This window comes from Platalea leucorodia (assembly GCF_965183815.1).
Source record: "Platalea leucorodia genome assembly, chromosome: 4".
Lineage (NCBI taxonomy): Eukaryota > Metazoa > Chordata > Aves > Pelecaniformes > Threskiornithidae > Platalea > Platalea leucorodia.
Window position 1 is genome coordinate 838,075 of NC_138826.1, and position 21,865 is coordinate 859,939.

Here is a 21,865-nt window from a genome sequence, read left to right on the forward strand (position 1 = left end):
GCCTCGGGGCAGCGGGGCTTCCCCTTGCCTGGGAAAATGAGAAGTGTTTCCCTTGGGTGGCGAAACCTGCCGAGGGCTGGGTGCACCATTGCCATCTTCCCTGTCGGCATCCCCGCTTTGGCCACAAGTGGGCAAGGATTTGCAATTTGCAGGAGTTGGTTTGCAGAAGAGCGGGAGTTTGGAGTCACGCAGGCTTGCAGACAGCTTGAAACGCTCCCAGATAGAAAAGTCACAGTCTGCTGATGAGATTCCCTTTGGCTCAGGCTGGGTACATAGCGGGAATCTTTCAGTCCCTTGTTTGCCTTCCGCCCTCTGGTTGTGCTCTGAGAGAGGAATATGATGTTTTTAAGACCGGTGGATGAGCCACAGTCTGGAACTTGCATTTTAAAGGTCACAAATAACTATGTCCCAGTTTCTGAAAAGCTATTTGCCTGAAGTGAATGCCGTTGTAACTCTTCATAAAAGACTGGTACAAATAAATCATGTTTGTATTGGCCTTGTAAATCAGTGCAATACTGCCGGGCTTACCAACACTCACTTTTAAGGGGTAAATATTTGATTTACTTAGTTATTAAGAATTTAAGCAGCAATCATGTTTTACCAACCATGCTTGTTAATGAAATGATTCTGCTTTTAACATCGGTGACTCTGTGAATAACACCAGTGATTCATTTCAACCACAAAACAGTCTTTTTCTCTCAAATGCTTGATAATAAGAAAATGGCTGTGCATGTATGATAGCGCGAACACTCGAGAAGAAATAACGATAAATAATTATTGAGGTGATCTTGATGGCTCTTCTATGACAAATCAGCAAACGAATACCAAGCTGAGCAGCAGCGAAAAGCATTTGCCCAGCCGGCAGGCCCTGCTTGGGCACAGCATCTGCAGAACAAACCGCTCCCGGGGCTGCTGCATGGGCAGCGACCGCTCTGAAACACCGGTGTGACCGCTCTGAAACGCCGCAGCGACCACCCTGAAACACCGCGCACGCAGCGAGGAAGAGCAGGCGTTACCCAGGGCGCGCTGCCCACAGGGCAAGTTTTCAGAAACTGGTTTTCACGGTGCCATCTGGAACGCAGAACCTGAAAGGCAATTAACAGTGAATCAGGTGAACCTCTGTTCGCTACGGGGGCTTCCCTCATCAGAGGTGTGCAAGTGTGCCCCAGCGTGCAGGTGAGCACCAATATCCCGCGTCCGTCATGTCGTGCACAGCAGGCTTTATTCCTCCGTGACTTAGTTGCTTACATAGTTCTAGGAAGTGGAATAGGAAATGGATTATTTTGGGCACTGTCAAGCAATTGTTTTCTTTTATGACAAGGAAAAAGGCTATTTTAGGACTTTGAAAATGGGCCTTAAAATATTAAAAGCCCAGAATACCTTGTGCTCTTCTCTGTCTCCATCTCTCTGCTGGAAGCGATGGATCTGCCAGGCAGCAGAGCCCTCTGCCAGCCCCCCAGGAAGCCCCGTCCCACCACCACGTGCCGTGGGGAGCAGCCCCAGCCTTCGCATACGTGGCCCCACGTGAAAGCAGCCGGTGCGTGGGGGGAGCACGCTCTGCCGCAATATTTAATGTGTGTTTTGGAGGGTGAGGAGCCCGCTGGCACGAGCCCCCCGCAGTGCCCGCGGCAGAGGGCAGGCGCTTCTGGGCTGCCAGCCCGGAGGGCCCGGTGCTGCCTGCAGAGCTGGCGAGCCGACGAACACCAGCTGCTTTGCCAGCAGCTCTAAAGGTCAAGGTATGCTTATCTAAATAGCACGACTTCCCTTTTTGTACACATTCTTCTGTGCTTTTAAAAGCTCTTCAGCATTTATTCTAGACTATGAAAATGTAGCAGTGTACGCTGCGTGTCTGCATCCCCGCAGCACGGGTGGCAGCTCAGGGGGCAGCTCCGGCAGCACGCTTCGTGCCTCTCATTGCAGAGGGGCTCCTTGCTGATGTCCTCTATACCCAGCTTTTTCCTTCTGATACAAAAGTTTGTTGGCTTTGCTTACCAAGGACTGCTACAGCAAGGGACGATCGCTTTTCCAAAAAAATGTATTGTCTCAGTTTAGTTCAGTCTTTCTGGCATGTTACTCACCAAACACGTAAGGCTTTGAGTTCCTATGTGCTGTAGAGAAGCCACCAGTTAGTAAGTGCCAAAGAATGGCAGGCAGAGGGCTTTGTTGTGGCACAGCGGGTCTCCAAAGGACCTGCAAACCACAGCCGCGGGTGCTGAGCCGTTGGTGACCTAGTGCTTCTGTAGGTCCGAGTAGGTCTTCTGTGGCAGAATCACTCCTGTCCCAAGCAGGCTCCGATGTTTGTCCATGATTTTATTTTTAATTCAACAGATATTGCATATGAGATTTGATACGGTGTAAAAGAGCCAACGGATGCCAACAAGAGACAGCGCTGCTGCTGCCAGCCTCTGGTTGGTGCAAACCCAGCGTGGGGAATCGCACCGCGCGAGCAGCTCAGGCGCCGTCGTTTGACGGCTGCCGGTACTCCCTGTTTGACAGCTGGGTGGCTGGCTGCTGCCTTTATGGATACCTGCAATATTTCCCGTCATACTCCAGTACAGTAATGCTAACAGCCGTGAGGGCAGGAGCCCTGTGAGACTCTCCTCCTAGGACAAGATGAAATGCAGTCTGTATTTCCTACTTGGAAACTCACCAAATGTTAAAACTTCCTTCCAAAATTCTGCCTGAACATAAAATTTCCCTTGAGCCAGGACGTGCCTTCACCGCTTGCTGTCTGTCACTCCAGCGCAAGGCGGGAGGCCCGGGGCGGATGAAGCACGCTCCATCAGTCCACCCTGTTTGCATAACGGGCGCTGCACCCCGCTTGCTTGTGGGGTCTTTGGTCCCCATTTCTCCTGCAGGAAGGACCACCTAGTGATGCTGGGTCTTGCTAACCCCGTGGTTTGCTGCCATCAGCTTCCCGGCTTTGTGCGTCTCCTCCCAGGAGACAGGGTGGGGGGCAGGAGGGCAGGGGGGAGTCCCCCCATCTCCCCCCTCCGTGTGCTGGGGGGCAGCTGCCCGCAGAGGTGGGGACAGGCGTCCAGAAACATGCTGTGCTGGCGAGCAAGGCGAGTCCAGTCCCTCCTACAAGGCACAACAAAATCCTTCAGATGCTGTCTTTGCCTCCGTGTTTTCTGAATGAAAGCAGACCCGTCCACTGAAAGGTCCTGACCCGATATACCTGGAGGGAATACAGGGAAATCTGGGGGGGAGTCTCCTTGGAAATATTGCCGTGTCGAGATGGGCAGGAAGAAGGTGCCCTGTGCTTCGCTGCCGGCAGGCAGTCTGCATTTCTGCTGGCGGGGCCTCGAAACACCAGGAGCAGGCACACTCCCTAAAACACCTATTTTTGTTTCATGCTGAACAGGGGAACAAAAATACACGTATATGTCTTCTCCCTACAAGCCACAGCTTCTGGGGAATGAAAAGGCCACTGTCTCGCACACAGGCGTGCAGGAGCGGGGTGGTACGTTAGAAACCGAGCAGACCCAGTTTCTGCCCACCAGTACACCCACGTCTGAGACTGGCCCCCCGGGTCCTGCTCCCCCTCCTCTGCCAGAGCCAGCGCGGGGTGGCACCACAGCCACCGGGCACCTTCTGCAGGCGGGTGGGCGGCAGCGGGAGCAGCCCCGGGGTGGCACAGTGTGGCCCGGGGTGGCACAGCGTGGCAGCGGGCACCTCCATGGCCGTCGTCCCAGTGTCCCCTCCCAGCCACAGCTGCCTGCCAACACCTCGGACCGGTGCACGGCGGGGCTTTGCAGCACCACTGCCGGTCCCTGCGGTGCTGGCGAGGTGGAGATGCCCTCGCCCCCCCCAGGCCCCTCCAGGGGAGACGTTTCAGTCTGGGGCTGGTTTCCCCATCGCCCCACTGTGCTGGGATGGGGCCTGCGCTTGGATTTCAGCTGCAGTTTGGTTCATCGTAAGTAATTCCCCAAACCAGAAATCATTGTGAAACGCATCGGCTGAGCTTTTCAACTTAGAAAAGGCCAGAACGAAATGGTTTTACAGCTCCCGAGTTCTTCCTCAACACCTTCGGGCCAGAAGATGAAGCAAAACTGCCCTTTCCTCTCTGCAAAAATTCAGTTTCGAGAAACTGGCGTTTTCCAAAGGAATAAAATTATGTGCAAATAAAAACAAAACCAAAAAGCGGAGCCTGCTTTCTGGCGGCGTCATCGCCTGCCGTTACGAGGTTCTGCCGGGAGATGGGGCGGTGCGGCGCGGTGCGGGGCCGCGGGGAGCCCCCGGGGGAGCGGCCCGGGCCCCCCCGCCCCTGCCCGGCCCCCGCCCGGCCCCCGCCCGGCCCCGGGACGGAGCCGTGGGACCGCGCCGCAGCCGAGCCGCGGGCAGCGGCTTTCCCCTGCCTTGCTTGGAGCAGCGACCCGTTTCAGAAAGGCCGAGCGTAAAGCTGAGCCTTAGCGCGGCAGCAGGGCGCCGTTAGCAATACCGGGGGGTCAAACCGCTCCCTCCCTCGACGCCGGGGTCGGTCCTTGGTGGGACAACAAGGGATTGCGTGCAGCAGCTCTAACGCTGGCCCTGTCCGGCGCCCCGGAGAAACTCCTTCGTAGGGTTTTTAAAAAAGCTCCTCTAAGTTTCCGTCACTGCCCGATTTCCCACGAGCTTCAACAGCTTGCGGGCGTTATTTCGGGTTTCAGCGGGAGCGCCTGCCGCCAGCGGGGCTGCAGGCACGCATCCTGCGGCTGCCGAGGAGCGCAGCACCGCTGCCCCGCACCCGGGGCCCCCGCTGCCCCCGCTGCCCCGCACCCCAGCTCCCGACGCCGCTCGCGACCTGTGCTCGCAGGGCAGCCGCAGATGCAAATCTGATTGTCTGCGTTTTAATGACACAGCTGCAACATAGCCAGGACTGAAAACGCCCCTCTTTGCATATACGTTTAAATTTTACAAGTGAAATACAAACCCCAAAATAGCCAGGACAGGTTGCGCTCCAAATATGGAGTGGCCATTTGGGGGAAAATGTTACCTAATTTGAAATTTTCAGCCCGCAGCTGCAATTTAATTGCTTAATACCCACAGCAAGCAGTTTTCTCGTAAATTAATAGCATGAAATATATGAGGAAATTAAAATGCTTCTTTGGCACTTGTGTTTTTGTGCCTCCTTACCTTCGTGGTATATTTTTAGAACAGGAGATGTTATTGCTCAGAATCTCATAAAAAGGATTTATAATAGTTAATAATTAGTGTATTAATGCACCAGACTGCAGCAAAATTAATACAGCCTTTGTCCGCCTGGGCTTGATTCATCGCTACGCACTGAAGCAGCAACAAAACCAGGCCCGAAAGCAGTGACTGATCCGGGGGAAACGACCTCGTGCAGGGAGCAGCCGGGGCTGACACGGAGGAAGCCTTCGCCGCCCCCGCTCCGTCGCCAGCCCAGAGCGGCCGGGGGCTGCAGATCACCCGGGGTGGGGGCAGCCCATGAGGATTGCCCCGGGGATGGTCTGACAGCCCCAGCCCCACACACCGCGGTGGTGTGGATTGGTGAGGACGTCGGTGCTGGGGGGACTGAGGGGAACATACCGAACAATGACAAGGTTAAACAAGAATTCTTGGGATAACTTAATTCTGCTGGAGCACAGGAGAGCCCAGCTCCTGGGGCGCAGCGAGGACCAGGGGAAGGGGACGCGGACTCGTTGGAGCATGACCAGCACCCGTCTCCGCAGGGTGTCCCACGGGGACACCCAGCCTTCTCCTGCCTGCATGTCCAGGGGATGCTCTGAGCCACGAGTTATCACCGGTTTAGCTAGAAAAACAACTGCAGTGAGTAATTGCCCTCTGCGGCCGTCCTTGGTGCTCAGGGCAGTGGTGAGGACGGTCCCAGCCGTCCCCTTCTGTGCCCCCCGGCCGCAGGGCGTCACCCTGACCCAGGTGCTCCTTGGCCTCCCCCCTTGCTTCTGAGCAGAGGCCAAAAGGCCGGGTCGTCCCCAGAGACTTTCTGGTGTCTTTTTTTTTTTATTTATTTATTTTTTATTTAAAGTGACACCCCTGAGGACAGCTCTCTGGTCCCTGGGCCCAGGCTGAGCTTTGCAGAGGCATCGCCGTCCCTCCTGCATGCTCTCAGAAACCAGCCATCTTCCCCAACACACCGCATCTCTTTCACACACCCAGTCCTGGGCTCTGAAGTCAGCCTCAAAGCCTTGGACACCTTATTCCAAGCCTGGGGTTTCTCCACTGACCGCCCAGTACTCACCCCATGCTCACCCAGCCCTGGTGGGCCCCCGACCTGGAGCCACAGGGCCCACGCAGCCCCCAGCCCCGGAGGATGCTACACGGCACTGCCAGCACCCCCAGGGACACAGACATTTCCAGATGCAATGGTTTCCTCCCAGCAGCCGGGGTTGCAGCTGCAGCACCAACTCGTCCCAGGGGAGTCACCGTCCAGCCGAGGTGCTGGTCCCCTCGCACACCTCCCTCTCCGGTGCTGCACCCCAGCTCTGCTCTGCCCGCACAGCCCCGGCACATGTTGGGAAGGGGGGAACCTGTTTTGGGGTGAAAGCAGAGTATTTGTCCTACAGCTTGCTAGCCCAACAGCCAGCTGTGTGGCTCCTCGCGCTGGGCAAAAGCTGGAGGGTTTCTGGGGCTGGGGAGGGAAATCTGGGGTACGGTAGGTGCTGCGATTTGCCTCCGTGCCTTGAATCTGCCAGCTCGTGCTTGGGACCGCTGCTGTCTTGCTACAAGGTCACACTAACGTTGGTCCAAAACACGTCCTCTGCATAAGCAGTTATCCCAGAGTTCACAGCATGAGCAGATCCCAGGATCTGTTCTAAGGATCCCAGGCTCACTGTAGTGCAGGATTATTTGTCCTGTCTGTGCTATTCCACATCTGCTTCCAGCTGCACTGGCACTGAAACCATTGCAACTGGAACAGCTCTTAAGCCAAAATACTTGTCATTCACATAACTGTTGTGAGCACTTCAGTGTGTGGATTTGAGGTGTTTTATAACCTCCTTGGGAGGAACCACGACTCTCAGAGCGGTACAATTTCTGAGCACAGAGTTTGCTTCTAAGGAGCTTTCATAGCAGAACCGTGTTCCCCCAGCCATTACAGGGTGCAACGCAGCCCGAGCCCAGCAGGGAACATACGCCCAGCACTGGCAGAGGAACCAAAACTGAAATTTAAGGGACCACTGAAGACTCCCCGTGGGAACTACAATGCTTCTGTGTCAGCCTTCAGGACACACCAAATTAAAACTGGAGCTGATCAGCCTCGCCCTGGCTCTAGCACCGTGGAACAGCCAAAGCAGCACAAATGCCCCTTCTCCCACCCCGGCCCAGCTCCAGGCGAGCTGACACCCTCTGATGACCAGGCCGAACGGAAAAACAGGATGTTTTCCTGCACCAGGAACCTCTAACTGACCCGAGTCAGCTCTGGGAAATGGTGACAGTGATGGAGTGGCTGAGGGGACTGAAGGAGTTTGTAATGTATTTCATGATAAAGGGCCTGTTTATATATTTAGCATTTTACTATGCCAAAATGCAGAGGGAGCACATTTTGATCTAGGCTTTCATCCTGAGGACTGGCCCTTCCTTCCCCTGACAAACAGGGCAGTGAATTTAGTAAGACAAGTTCTCCCTCTACAGATCTTTTTGCTAGTGATGAAAATCCTGTAACAATTAGCCTCGTTCCTTTGTCACAGCTACATGATTTCAGATGTCTTCAAAAGATGAATGCCAGCAGAAAACGTAGTAAAGAGGCAGGGTTCCTCACACTGCTATAAAAATGCAGCCTGGTATCATTTCCTTATTCCCTTTACAGAATCCAGCAGGTAAAATACTAGCACTAATTTACCAACAGCTCCTCATAAATTTTAAGGCTTTTTGGGTTTGATTTTTTTGCTTTCCTCCCCCTAACATGTCTCCATACCCTCATGAGAGCTGAAATGCCAGGACCCCATCCACGGTCAGGACACGGGCAGGTGCAGTTGGCCACTGGTGAGAATAGGAACTGCATGCTTAAAACACTAATCTGTGCTTCAGAGAGGCATCCCTGAAATCCAGGAACTATTTCATCCATCGGTGGTCGTTGTCAATATTTCACAGTAGAGCGGAGTCATCCCTGTGCTAGGGGAGACAGTGTTTGCTGTTCCCAAGCTGGGAGCTGGGCAGGGGACATCTGGGTCCCACGGGTGACACAGAGGCACAGAGCCACTTGCTGGGAAACTGGCCAGATCTTCTGATCCAGCACTTTCCAGTTCATCAGCACGTTTTGGTTTTTTCTCTCATAGGAAGGATGTGCAGACAGCAGCACTTCAGCCAAAGCGCTGCTGCAGCACGCGCTGCATGTTGGGCAGAGGAAGCAGCGCCCGCCCTGACTGCTGCGGCCGGCGCAGCTGCAGCACAGGGAGCTGGGGATGCACAGCGACAGAAACCGGGCATCGCTAACGGACAGGCCACAGCAGCCGGCTTCCTCTGCTTGGGACGCTGCACCGGACAGCTTCAGATCACTTTAGACCACATAGTTTTAAAGCCAGCCTGCGGACTGCTTCAACCCATGCCCTGAGCTACTCTCCCCGGGCGACAGGGCCAGTCCAACAGAGCAAAACGTGCCGGTCTCAGCTGGCCGGATCAGCCCCGGCAAGGCAAATCTCACCCACTGAGACTTTGTAGTTTGGACTCGGACTCGATGGAGATGAGGATGAGGGAAACGCCCTGGAGCTCTGCTCATCTGTGCTAGGGGACGGTCACGACTGTATGTCACCGCTGACGCAAGGGTGGCACGATGCCCGGGACGAGCTTTGTGGATCACTAACCTCTTCTTTAGCAGCTGCATTTGGCAGATCAGCTCTCCGGCCTTGTTCCCATCTGCGGAGTCCTGTGCTGTGCCCAGCCTGCGGCGCAGCACGGCTGCTCTGCCTCCCGGGGCGTCAGTTCGGCAAGGCGGGGGGAGCCAACGACACAACAAACGGTGCAAAGGGGATCCCGCTTGTCCTCAGGAGAGCTGACACGGAGCAGCGATACTGAGAACCGTTAAGACTGTATTGTTGGAACTTAAGAAAAGAAAAAAAATATTAAGTAAATTCAGTCTCCCAGTGGAAAACCAGCAAGCATAGAAACAAAGTAAAATGCAACGGACCCATTTGCAAAAGTTGCCCAGCACCTATATCAAAGCCCACTTATGCATCCTGCCTATCTGCTCTCCTATTTTTAGGAAGTAGTTTCAATTTTATTAAGTAATTTTCAGAAATCAGTACAGCCATTCATATGAAGGTTCAGTATATTAATAAATAAGCCAGACAGAGGAAACCCAGTAACAAGCCTTCTCCAGGTCATAAATTCATCTATAGTAGAGCTCACAAGTTAAAGCATTTCATCCAAATCACAGAACACATGCACACTTTATAATTTAAGTCTGAGCCTTGTTTTAAGAGGTGGCCTCAATTACTGGGACTCCCCTGAGATGCATCACTGGAAAGCCTTCACGATTTCTGAAACAGAAACATGCTGCACAAGGTCTCCCTTATAATCTTAAGCCCTTACAAAAGGTATTTGATTCCATCGCATCCTGAAAGCAAAAGGAGATTTTCCTTGTAAGGTTTCGCAGAACACGCAACTCCTACACCTTGTATTTTCAGATTTGTTAATTTTTATTATTGTTGTTATGTAGTTAACTCAGTTACAGGAAGAGGAGAATCTGCCAGCAGCATTGCCTTCTGCAGTTCAGTTTTCTGAAAGCACTTAAGACCACGTTTACAGAACTACAGCACATGGATCCAACAGCGCTCCGAGTACCGTAGGCCTAACGCGCAGGTGACCTACATTTTAGAGCAAGTAGCCATTCTCCCAGCAGCGCAGTCTGCCTGCCCTTATGCATATAACCGCAGGTACTGCAATAGCACAGGACAAACCAGCTTGGAAACGCTTAGATCCCCGGGAGGGAATGGCAGGACACAGGCTACAAACCCTGCAGTTCAACAGCACTGTGCTTGACATACCTAAAGGAAAACTAGCTGTACCCAGCTCCTGGCAGAAACCCCTCCTGACTGGCAGGTTACCAGGCTGGGTCAGCCACATCTTCCACAGGCATCAGGCACAACTGGGGCTCAGCAGCCCTGGGCTGGGCTGAAATGGGGTCCTAGGCATGGGTGGGGTGAGGGGGACCCAGGTGGGGCTGGTCAGGGACATCAGGGCTGATCAGTGCCCTCAAGGCCCTGACAAAGCTAACCTTTCCAAAATCAGACATCTTTGATTGTTTTACTTCCTATTTATTTCTGCAAAATCGGTTGGCATCGGTGAGAGCTGTGCCTTAGGACTAACTGGGCAAGGGAATGGGGTTGTCCTATATATTAGGATAGCAGAAGTTATCGTAGCTGATGCATGCTGCTGGCGCAGGGCTACTGAAGTCAGTGCGATCATGCGGGTGAGGCTGGGGGCTGCCCGGGTCTCCCCGTGCCCCGGTGAGGGGCGAGAGGAGCTCTGCCAAGCGCTGTGCTCGCTGCCTGGCCGTGCTCGCTCCGGTCGCAGAGCAGCGAGGGGCTGGCGGGGGAGCACGGCAGGAGGGGTGCTCTGGGTGGGTGCCCTGCGCGGGTGCTCTGCGCCGCCTCCCCCAGCCCCGCTGCCCCCGCGCTCCCCTGCTCTGTGCTGCAGCACGGGAGCTCCGGGTCTGCCTCCTCATCAGGCGGGCACGCTGGGCTTCCCCATTTCCACAGCTTTCTCCAAAGAATTGCTCCGCTTGGAAGGTGAAAGCACCGTTCTGCCAAACAGAAAGGCCGGGGGAATGGCACACCTTGGCACCTTCACAGACAGGGGCACCTTCTTCTGAGAAAATAAATGGTATAAACATGCAGTCTGGCAAAACACGTGAAGATGTCCCCATTTTATGTGGAAAACCTAAAATGTAAAAGCAGCAGGTTCAAAGAGCTGGGTGAAATAGGATTTATGTCTTCTGTTTTCAAATATTGGACATTTCCAAACAGCTTATACATTTGCTTCAGAAAATAGAATTCTACCCAATTCTACCCACATACCAGCAATGCGGCTTTAGCTTCCTGGGCATTATTTTCAGCAGATTTGTCCTTTCTTTTGTGCAGCGTTCATTGTCCAGCCTGACAGCTGCTCCTCTGTCTCTGCTCGCTCCTTTTTATCAGTAATCTCTTCTTTGATTTCTGTTTGGGTTTGTTTTTTTCTGAATGTCAAAGCTTATTTCTCAAGTCCTGAGCATACACAAAAAGACAAGCGATGTGACGAGAATGCACGTACAGCCGGGATTTTGAAAGCAACTTCAGCGTGGGCTGCACACCCATACCTGCAGAAACAGCCACGCGGATGCTGCGCGCGCTGCTGGCCTGAGTGCCCTCTGCCCGGCGGAGGAGCAGAAGAGCCCGGCACGAGCCCGGCGTCCCGGCACGGTCCCGCCGCAGAGGCGGTGGCCGGTGACCGGCGGCAGGCACATGCAGCTCACCATCAGAAACGCGCCTCTGAACGTCAGGAGTTTGACCTAAAACTCCCAAAGCATTTAAAGCGGGTGCCTCCTTGATGTACGTGATTTCAGCCCGCATTTTCTGGGATCACGTGAGGAAATGGTTCGGAGTGTCACAGGATTTCAGACTTTTTTGCGAGAACAGACTTTGTAATTTCTGACAGAGCCTTACTAGCCGGGACTAGAAAACAAAAGCATAACAGATGGCCATCACCCTGTCAGGTCTCCACATCATGTTTTGACTCGAATATTGTGGGATGGATAAAGAATGGGAAGTGCGGTCAGTTCCTGTTTGAAATGAAAGAAGCCATACAAGAGTTAAAAACGCAGCAAAGCTACGGTAAATACTATGCAGGTGTTTATTATGGTGACATTTGAACAAGGAAATCCCCTCCGCTGGGCAGCAGAGGAAGCAGGCCTTCCCTGGAACAAGCAAATACAATAAATCCAGGCAAAGACGATTTCGCAAAAGGACAGGGGTTTCCACTCTCAGGAGCGCTCATCTACCTGCTGCAGCGGCTGGAGGGGAGGCTGGGAGCACCGTGCCGCCGGCACCGACCCCCGTGCTTCCCCTGAGCCGCTCTGCCGCCGTGCAATGCGTTTGTCGCGTGACAAGCTGGGCTGGGGCGTTATTAACGTGCGGACTAATCACCGTTCTGACCACGCCACTGTCTGCTCTGCGCGTTTGGGGCTGGAGGAGAAGTTCGCTCCCTCGGAGGGGCAGCTGGGTGCTCCGATGTGCCCCAGGGGCACTGCCTGTCCCCTCTCGGGCAGGCGGATAACTGCTATCGCATGCCATCGTGGCAACGTGTGGCATTTCCGCCAGCGGTGACACGGTGCCAGACATTGTTACTGAAATTATCAGCTGTTATTCTTAGACATGTGCCCTCCATAAATTGCAAGGTGCGGCCAACAACCGCCGCAGCGATAACGTTACCAGCACAGCAGCAGCACCGTCCTCCTGCAGTCACCGTGCTGCTGGCCTGCCCGCTCCCCGCCCCGTGCACCCATAAACCATCCTTCCCGGGGCTGTAAAACGGCGTCCTGCCCAGCTGATTCCAGGGAAGAGACCTTTCCATTCCCGGCAGCTTTAGCGCCCATGGCGTAAACAGCAACATAAATCAGCTGGGGGCAGAGGGAGGCGGGAGGGAGCTTCCTGCGCCCTGCAGCAGCTGAGGGCTGGCGAGCGAGGCAGGCGAGGAGTTCACCGAAGCCCGGATCCCACCTCGTCTGTGCCCAGGCCCGCAGCAAGGCGGCGGAGCACCCGCAGCACCCAGCGTCCTGCCCAGCTCCGGGCACAAAGTCAGAGGCTGGCAAAACAACATCCAAATGCTAAAGGCCATGCATGAACTTTATAACACTTTGTAACAACATCATACTTTGTACAAGTCCTTTACCTGTGCTTTGTCAAGCTTTGGGATCCCCTGTCTCAGACTTGGTGAGCAGTTATCAGCCTAAATCAGGGAGATCCACGGCTGTTACTATGTGTTACTAATCATTACTTCAGCAACTGCAACCACAGGTGCCGTTCTTCTCCTCTGTGTAAAGCACTGGGGTAAGCTAAGTCCATTTAGAATCCCATCATTATCTTCTCTTTTCATTGCTAATGTTAACAACTTTGCTAATATTCCCGGGAAAAGTTCCTTCTTGCAGAGAGAGTTTAGCAGCTCCGTATTTAGCGGCAGGCTTGGCAGTGCTGGGTTGACGCTTGGACTTGATGATCTTAAAGGTCTTTTCCAGCCTAAATGATTCTATGAGCCTATGATTCTGTTTGACCAGAGCTACTCAGGTTATGCATCGCAAATCATTCAAGCCGCAAATGAACTCCTTTCCATGGGCCATTCTGCAGGGCAGTCTCATGGGTGCACAGTATTCAGTATTTAGGAAGAAAGGGGGGCGAGGGGAAGCTTTCACACCGTCCGCGTGCCTTTGCTGGCTGCTGCTGTCACGTGCAGCACCCGGGGTCAGCTCACTGCTGAGAGCGTGGAGATGCTTTTGGACCCATGGCACGGGCACAAACCTGTGCTGTGTTTCTGCCTCTCCCGTCCCCCCTTCTGTTAGACGACCCTGGTGACAGACTGATTAGCCACATGCAAGCCCAGGCCAGTCCCTTTGCTCACTCCACCTTTGCTGAAAAGAAAGGTGCTTTCAAAACAAGGCTCAGCGTGCCTAAGCCCCGAATTGCTCCTGGGAAAGCCTCTCCTCCCCTAACCCCGGTGCAGGGAGAGCAGGGTGACCGCACGTCCAACTTCAGCGCTCCACAGGTCATCGAGCCAGCCCTTGCGCAGGAGGCGCTGGAGGCGCTGGAGGTGCTGGAGGCGCTGGAGGCGCTGGAGACACTGGCGGTGCTGGAGGCGCTGGAGGTGCTGGAGGCGCTGGCGGTGCTGGAGGCGCTGGAGGTGCTGGAGGCAAGGCGCGAGGGTGGGTGCTGCCGCAGCCAGCACGGCACGCTAACAGCACTGCGCTGCTCCCGCCTCGGTTTCCCCTCTGCGGCCGCATCAGCCTGGGAAGGATTACTGTTATTTTCTCCACTGGCATGTGGTGACCTGCCTTCGGCACCAGCTAACGCATGGCAAGGAATGAATTCAGCCAGCCAGAGAAAGGAATTTGCTGTGGGAAATGCTGTCATTTTGACATTTGATTTTATCCAAAATTAGGGTGAGAAGTGGAGACACTGAGTAGTTTCACAAGATTTCAGCTCAGACAACAGCTAAATGAGCTGTCCCGGCATTCTGAAATCTCAGTGTGAAACTCTAATTTGAAATCTTTCATTTCAAAATACCATTTTAGAAGCACAGTTTAGGGAAAGCTGTACCCTCCCGCTGAAACAATTCCAGCGAGAAATGTTTCAACTGACTTTAATACTGAATATGTAGGAGCTAAATATGTAATAACCAATTTGCCTATGCACAAGTGTGCTGTTCTGCATCTGAAGAGCAGCTATTTCTCATCTCTCTCCCATAAAGTCCTGCAGAGAAAAAGTAAATTCCAGGGAAATACGGATGGATGCTATCAGAGAAACCCAACCTGAAATTCAAATGATGAATGCTCACAAACACTGACTGTGTCCTTTTTAATCAACTCCTGTTGCAAACAATTTATATTGATCATGAACATCTAAAGCTGGAGTGACTACAAACTGTGCTGCTCTTGTTTGCAAACAGCTGCTCTTCACTTACTTACAAATTGGTGGATTTTCATGTCCTCAAGGGTAAAAAAATATGTGGGAATAAAGTACTCTGATATATGGGAGATTCCAGCATATTCTGGAATAAAGTACTGGAGCAAATAGGCTGGAGCCTGTTTCTGGCTCGCGTATGATTACGGCTCGTTAGGAAGGGCCAGGAGAGCGGAGGGAGGAATGGCGGGCTGGAGGGACAACCAGGGCTTGGTGCCTGCAGGGACAGCCTCGTGCAGAGGGGCTGGCACGGCCGAAGTGTCGGCATGAAGGGTGCATGTACCCTTCACGACATTTTAATAAGCTGTTTATTGCGAGTGTTAAAACTTTTCTCCCCAGGTTGCAGGAGGGCAGTGGGTTTGCAGCTAAGGCAACAGTGTTTTGCGCAGCCGAGCACCCAGCTCTGCGGGTGGCCGGGACGTGTCCCACCCCAGCACGTCGTCTCTGCTCTGGCCGCGCTCCCTCCTCCCAGCTCACACTCAAGATAAGCTTTTCTGTGGTTTCCAGCTTAGATTTTCTAATTGCACACACTGCTCCCCCCCCTGCTACTCCTGTCCTCCCTGCATCCTTCCTGGTTTACTTTCTCAGAGACTACAAAACTGGCAGCTTATGGCATTTACTAGCGTTTTAAACTACTATTTTTTTAAAGCTAATACAGCAAGGAAGCCAATAACCCCCTCACATAAGCTTTCCTAGCATTTTATAAAAACTCTGGTGACAAAACTCTGCCTTAGGATCTTCTCCACGTCAGCCGGAGGATGCCCAGCAGGTAACATAACCCCTGACGAGGCGTGTTCAAAGCGGCCGGAGCACACCGGGGCTGGCGGGCTGACGGCCGCACGGCTGGGGCGATGCCGACGGCGGGGCGCAGGGGGCACGGGGCCGTGGGGGCCACGTGGGCTGGCCCCTGCCCCGGCGGGGGACCGTGGCCGCCGAGGGTGCCCGCGTCCCCCGGCAGCGCCGCGCCGCTGCAGCCGCTCTCGGGCAAGCAGGGGCCTGGCTCTCCCCACTCGACTGGTTTGCAACCAGCACGGCAAGTTGCTTAAAGTCTTCCTCCAAATGAGGTCATCTGGCGTCCCTTGGATAAACAGTATTAAATGTGTTTGATGTTTCTCTTCTCAAATACTCTATTATTTGCTTTCTTTATGCTCAAACCCAGAAGAAACAAGAAAGTCTGTGAAAAAAAGTACCCAGACAAACCAATCTCCACAATCTGCACTGTGTTCATAGCGATGATCAGAGCCTGTTGCCTTCAGCTGCCTCGTTGTAGGGGGTATCTCGGCAGGGCAGCCTTTGCCAGACCCTGATCCATGGGCGCGTTGCTGGAACTGAATCACTTTTCCCGAGCAGAAGCGCTGTCCTTCCAGCCCAAGCTCGCAGCGAGGGCTCAGTCCTGGGACACGGCAGGAGGGAGGAGGTGGGAAGCCGCCTCCGTCAGCCTCGCGGCCGGCGTCAGGCCAGCTCCTCGCCTGCCGTGGGGCTGCCCAGAGCTGGTGTGACCACCCAGCTGGGGGATGCGGGCTGCAGGCACAGCCCGTGCCCTAGGCATGCCCCGCTGCGAGGGCCACCGGCGATGTTTTACATCTACCAGAACAGGGCACAGGGCAAAGCTTCCCCTACAGCGCTCTGTACGATGGACTGCCTTGCACAGCGAAAGCGAAGCCATCCCACTGCGCAATCACTGTGTGATGGTGTCAATGAAGTAATATGGATATTTTAGATAAGGCCCAGACAGGCTGGGGACGGACCTGTTCATCACTTTTCCTTCTCATTTTGCAAATTTCTTTTTTTTTGAGGCCAAGTTTGACAAAACTGTTAACAGCCATTCCATAGTTTTCAACAGAAAGCCTTTACGTTACACTATTTTGCTTACTGGCTATACGTCTGATAAGAAGGCACCACTTCTAGAACAATAAAAGACAAATTGTCTTCTACTTCCTTGAAAAGGACCTGCAGATTTAAACTTCTTCAAACCACAAACACCCAGCTCCCTGCAAAGCTCCTAGGCAGGGAGCATTTCCCCCAAAGCTGCCATTGAAGGGGCCGTGAGCTCCGTCTGGCACTGGGAGGGTTTGCTCCGCGGCCGCCGCCACCGGGCAGCTCCTGAGCGGGCTGGGGGCCGTGGCGGGGGTAGGGGAGAGCCGGGTGGGAGCAGGGGGGCCCACGGACAGCCCCGGCTGGGGAAGGACGCTCGTCTGCAGCGCTGCTGTCTGCTGTGACAGAGACAGGTCCTGTTTGCCATTCCTGCAGCTCACATCGCTAGAAGGGAGAAATTACCGGGGACGCTGCCCTTACGCTTATTCTTGAGTGCCAGCACGAGACTTTCCAAAGGAAAAAGGTGAAGCTTTGCTCGAGACCCACTCTGGCCCTTCCTCAGAAGGCAGAGGGACCTTTGGGATTCAGGAGTGTGTGGGAAATGTCACGGGAGTGTCCATCGCAGGCGAGGGACCTGCCAAACACAGGCGTTCAGAGGCTGACTCTGGGGGCTGTGCCGGGTGCCGTGGGCAGGGGGGACGCGGGAGCCGGCGTGCCGGGGTGGCAGGAGCTGTGCGTACCTGGGAGTTTGCCAAAACCCTTTAGGGAGCATGGATGTAAATTCCCTGGCAGGAAAACAACTTGGAGAGCCTTCCTACCGGTGTGGTAAACCTCATACACAGGCTCTGTTCCTTGCTGAAGATATGAGTCAAACAGAGATGAAAGGCCTGAAGAGACGACTTTGATCTGGTAAGAGGTTCTGCTGGCGACTCGAGTGGAGCGAGGAAACAGCACGCCCGTGTCCGCGCCCTGCTGCGCGCCCCGCCATCCCCGGGGAGCATCTGCTCTCGCCTGCGTGCACTGCGCCGGGCATTTGGGGGCTGCTTCTCCTCTGAGTGTTTGTCCTCCCAAAGAAACGGAACCTCTGCTTCGCAAGGGGATTAGTCGCTCCTTCGCTGTGGTATTGTCTCGGGCTGCTGCTGGGCTCACGAAGGTCAGCCAGGGATGAGACGGGGACCCCCATCCCCAGCTCTGCAGAGGGGAGGACACGGGTGTCCCTGAGGGAAAGCGCTACAAGGTGCCTTTGGGGACGCCCGCACAGCGCTGGGAGGTCAGAGCATCGCCCGTGCGGCGGTGAACGCCTTGCTCCGCGCCCCACCTCGGTCCCGGCTGTTGCACCCCAGCCACCGGCAGGCAGCGCAGCCCCGTGCGGAGGGGCAGGAGGAATTGCAGGGAGGCTGAGGCAGTTGTCGCAAGTGTGGGTGAGCCTCGGCGCTGAGCAAAGGTTGGCATCAGGTGGTACTTCAACCGGGCTGGCGCTGTCCTGAGCGTGTCACCCAAGGCGTGGCCTCAGGCTGACCAGGCGTGGGAACAGGGGGAGTTCAAACCCTGCGTGTGCAAGGGCAAATGTGTAACTCACGGGGATAAGCATATGCAAGCATTGTCCCGAAACAGGACTTTTCTGAGGATAAATGTGTCCCATATTCTACAAAACATCCAGATTCTCATCATGTATATATCAAAAGCTACTGTAAAAATAAGCAGAATGGTATAGTAAGGTTAACATCAGCAGCAGCAGATTTGAAGCAGAATTAAAGATATATTTTTTTTACATTTTAAGTGTGAAACCCCTAATATCTATTCCTTGCTTGTTTGCTCCATTAAATGGTGCCTTTCCAGCCTGCCAGGCAGGCTCCTGCGATCGAGGCGGCAGGAGGGTAAGCCAGATGGGAGCTGGAGCTCGGCATCCATCTCCAGGGGGGCACCGACACCACCCCGACACTGTCCCCCACCCCCGGCAGCCTGGGGGCTGCTGCAGGGCCCGGGCAGCCCCCTCCGAGGAGCGAAGCTGGGAGGCCATCAGCAAAAACTCTCTCTTGCTTTTAAGGAAGCTGAACGCAGTCTGCACGGCAGCACGTCCTGGTGCAAAGCGCTTGGCTGCTCTCGGTGCAGACGCCAGCTTCACCCCTCGGACCGCAGCACCGTGAATTAAAAAAGGCTCCACGCAGGGAGAGACAAGCAGCTACCTCTACTAAATGGCATTTTATCGCTGTACGCAGAGCGACAGAGGGGAGGGGGGAAGACGCTGAAAATGTCATTGATCACAAGGAGTTTCTGCATAATACTGTGCTTCATCTTGCCATTTATTATGTTGCTACATAAGTAAAAGACGGTGTTTCCCTGCAGTGTTTTTGTTCTTTGGGTCAGAAATCGTCTGTGTAGTCTACATGTGTACAATGGATAGCAGACAGGAATCAAAGCTGTTATGATATATGACTATAATACTAATAAGGAGATTTCCACAGTCCATTAGATATACAGTAGGAGAACATAACCCATCTAGAAACACGGTGCTACGAGAATACTTGGGCTCCGTGTAAGAAATCACAACCAACCAGCCAAAACCAGGGCCCAGGTGCCTGCACCCTCATTTTTCATTGCCTGTCACAAGATAAACTGGAAGCAATGGTGGTGGCAGCCCTGGAGCAGCTCAGCAGAAGGACGGAGCTCTGACAGCGAGAGGGGTTTCTGCCTGGGGGCGAGGGGAGCAGGGCTGCCTGGGGGTGAGCCACCGGCAGGGTTTGCCGGAGCTCTGGCCCACGGCCACCGCCGCGATGGGCAGGGATGCAACCAGATCCCCAGAATGGGCAGACGCTATTGATATGCCACCAAATTACCCCCCCCCAAATGCACTTCTGGCAAGGGATCTTTTAATAATTCATTGACTGCCACAAATTTAAAAAACCCACCCTGAATTGGTAGCTACCCGCATCTTGTTCAGCTGTTTCACTGCACTTTTCACCAAAAAGAAAACAAATTACCATTCTTTTAATTTCAAACACAATCAATAGGAAGTATCGCTCCATACAGTCCAAGGCAACTGCTTTCAGGAAACTGCTCATAAATATTCATTAGAGAATTAAAGAGCTATTAACAAGGGTAACTGTTGAGGAGCATTCATTAACTGTCTTCTAGAAGAAATGAAATTTGCATTTTTCGGTGTGGAAATCCACTTTGTGAAATGGCACCTTGCATGACAATAAAATGTGAGATAAAACCCGAGGTGAAGGCAAGAAACACCCATTTCTGACACAAAGGACGCTTTGGCTTGTGCAGCTGAGCCTGTCTATGGAGCTGATGAAAGCACGCTTTCGGGGACCCTGACTCACTCCGTCCTGCCCCGAGCGCGTTTCCTGGCCCCAGCGCCCCAGCCCACCTCTCCCCACACTGCAGCGTCACAGAAACTCATCTCTTTTCAGTAATCGTGATTCATCCTGATTTACATATCATGGTCACTGCCTCCACATTTCCTCTAATTAATTCCCCAGAAAGACACTTCACCCTGCAGTGCTGCGTAATTACAAGTTTTGCTCATATTTATCATAGCACGAGGCTCGCATCCCCCGTCGGGACCAGGGTGCCACGGTGCGTAGCCGACGGTGGCTGCCTCCACGGGCGGCTCCCCCTGCCCCGGCGCAGGTGGCGATGAAGGCGATCGGGCATTTTGCATACGCGTACACAGCTTTGCTCTTAGGGGCTCTGTCCTCGCTCTCCCGTTGCACACAGGGGCTTTTATTATCTTACACCCGGACCTAGCAGGCGTGATCACATAAGCCATACCTACTGGTCCCTCGAGTCATCCGTAGGAGAGGCGTAGGGGCTCCATGGATTTTATCTAAGAAAACCGGGCAAGGCAGGGTCTCGGAGGGGAGCAGGAGGAAAATGATCATTTTGGGGCCAGTGAAAGCCAATTAAGACGGCGCGCTCTGCCGCTGAGGGCTGCACGCCAGCCACTGCAATAAGAGCTCCCCGTGCGTCGAGTTACGTGTGCATCAGCCCTATGACACCGTCAAGACGAATGGCCCTGCTGGTAATTTTCCTACAACTGCAGCAAATGGAAATGCATAGGGGAATCCCAGGGGAGGATCTATTACGTAAAGCAATTATTTCTCAGCCCTGAAAGGCAAGACAGTAATCGCATCCCCTAATGTCTCTCCTAAAGCATAATTCAATAATTAATATTTGCTCTTCGGCATTTGTAAAATAATGGCATCTGAAAACGGGGAACCCGGGGCAGCCCGAGGTTCCCCTCAGCTGGGATCATGCGTAATACAAGAGTTTTACCCCACAGATGAGCAGCTACTGGGCTTTGGCCTGGAATTCCCAGACCCCTGTGGGTCCAAGGGGTCCACAAAATGCAACCAAAAAAGCAGGACTGTTCTCAGTAGACTGGAATTCACTTGACTCCAATGGAGAACTTTTAGGGATCTGCGCAAGGAAAGAAAATACTAAAAACCAACACAAGAGGTGGTGCCTTTGCTTTAAGGGTTATTGGATGCTGCAGACCATTGCCTTGGGAAGGGGAGCGAAATGGGGTTGGTGCAGAAGTTCCCACTAGTGATTCCTCTTTCCCGTGTCTGAATCATTATGGTGGGCCATTGCTGGAGGAAGAAAAGACCCGCTGAGCGCTGCCTGACTACTAGAAGTCCTGCAGAAAACTGAAGTCCCATTCTGCTGCATCAAATTAGCCATAAGTTATTTCCTCAAGTCTCTGAATAGGTATATTTAAAACTGCAAACTAACCACAGCCAGAGACTCTCATATTATATTTCTCTGTAAAACCACAGCAAGCTATATATGTGTAAATATATATATATGCATATACACACAACCCCTTTCTTTTTAAATAACATCTGCTACTATTGTGCGGTGTGTGCTCTCTGTCCATGTTTCACAAAACGTCCTTCGTGCACAAGAGGTGGACTGATGGGAAGGCAGTCCCCCCAGGTGTTATTTTCCATCTCAGACCACCATTCGGCCATGCTGCATCCCCTCCTGGCCGACTCGCCGAGTGCCGGGCTGGGGAGAGCCCCCGGCGTGCCCGGCAGCTGCAGAGCACCCCGGGGCAGCCGCGGGTCCGGCCCTCACCGCGGGGAGCAGGCAGGGCTCCCCGGATGGGTCCCCCCAGCAGCAGGGGCCGGTCCCCTCCCTGCCCGCGATGCCCACGCTGCCGGCGGCACCGCGCATCCCGCTGCGGGCATGGCCGCAGGGGTTAGCGACCGGTGGCGGGGTGTTCAGGTGTGACAGCGTCCAGCGAGTATCCGCTGCTCTGCCCCAGCACCATGCAAACATCAACGGCCGCGCACTGGGGCCTGGGAAATAAGTGAATATAGATAGTCCTCCTTCTCGCAGACAAATGACAGAGAAGCATCGATACACATATACACATACATTTTGGTCAAAATTGCGTCTCTCTATTCAGTGTTTTCAAAGACAAGTTTCAA

At 53.8% G+C, this 21,865-nt stretch overlaps 1 protein-coding gene across 2 annotated transcripts in view; it reads right to left on the minus strand.

The window, feature by feature from the left end:
- Window positions 1-975: 975 nt before the first annotated feature.
- PWWP2B (PWWP domain containing 2B) overlaps window positions 976-21,865 on the minus strand; it is an 86,001-nt gene continuing 65,111 nt past the window's right edge. The window contains exon 3 of one of the 2 annotated variants that reach the window (XM_082310165.1): window positions 976-1,085. The gene's annotated coding sequence lies outside the window, so the exon portion shown is untranslated. Of the gene's footprint in view, window positions 1,086-8,853; window positions 9,000-21,865 lie in introns of those variants that run through there. The other variant, XM_082310166.1, reaches the window with a different exon arrangement.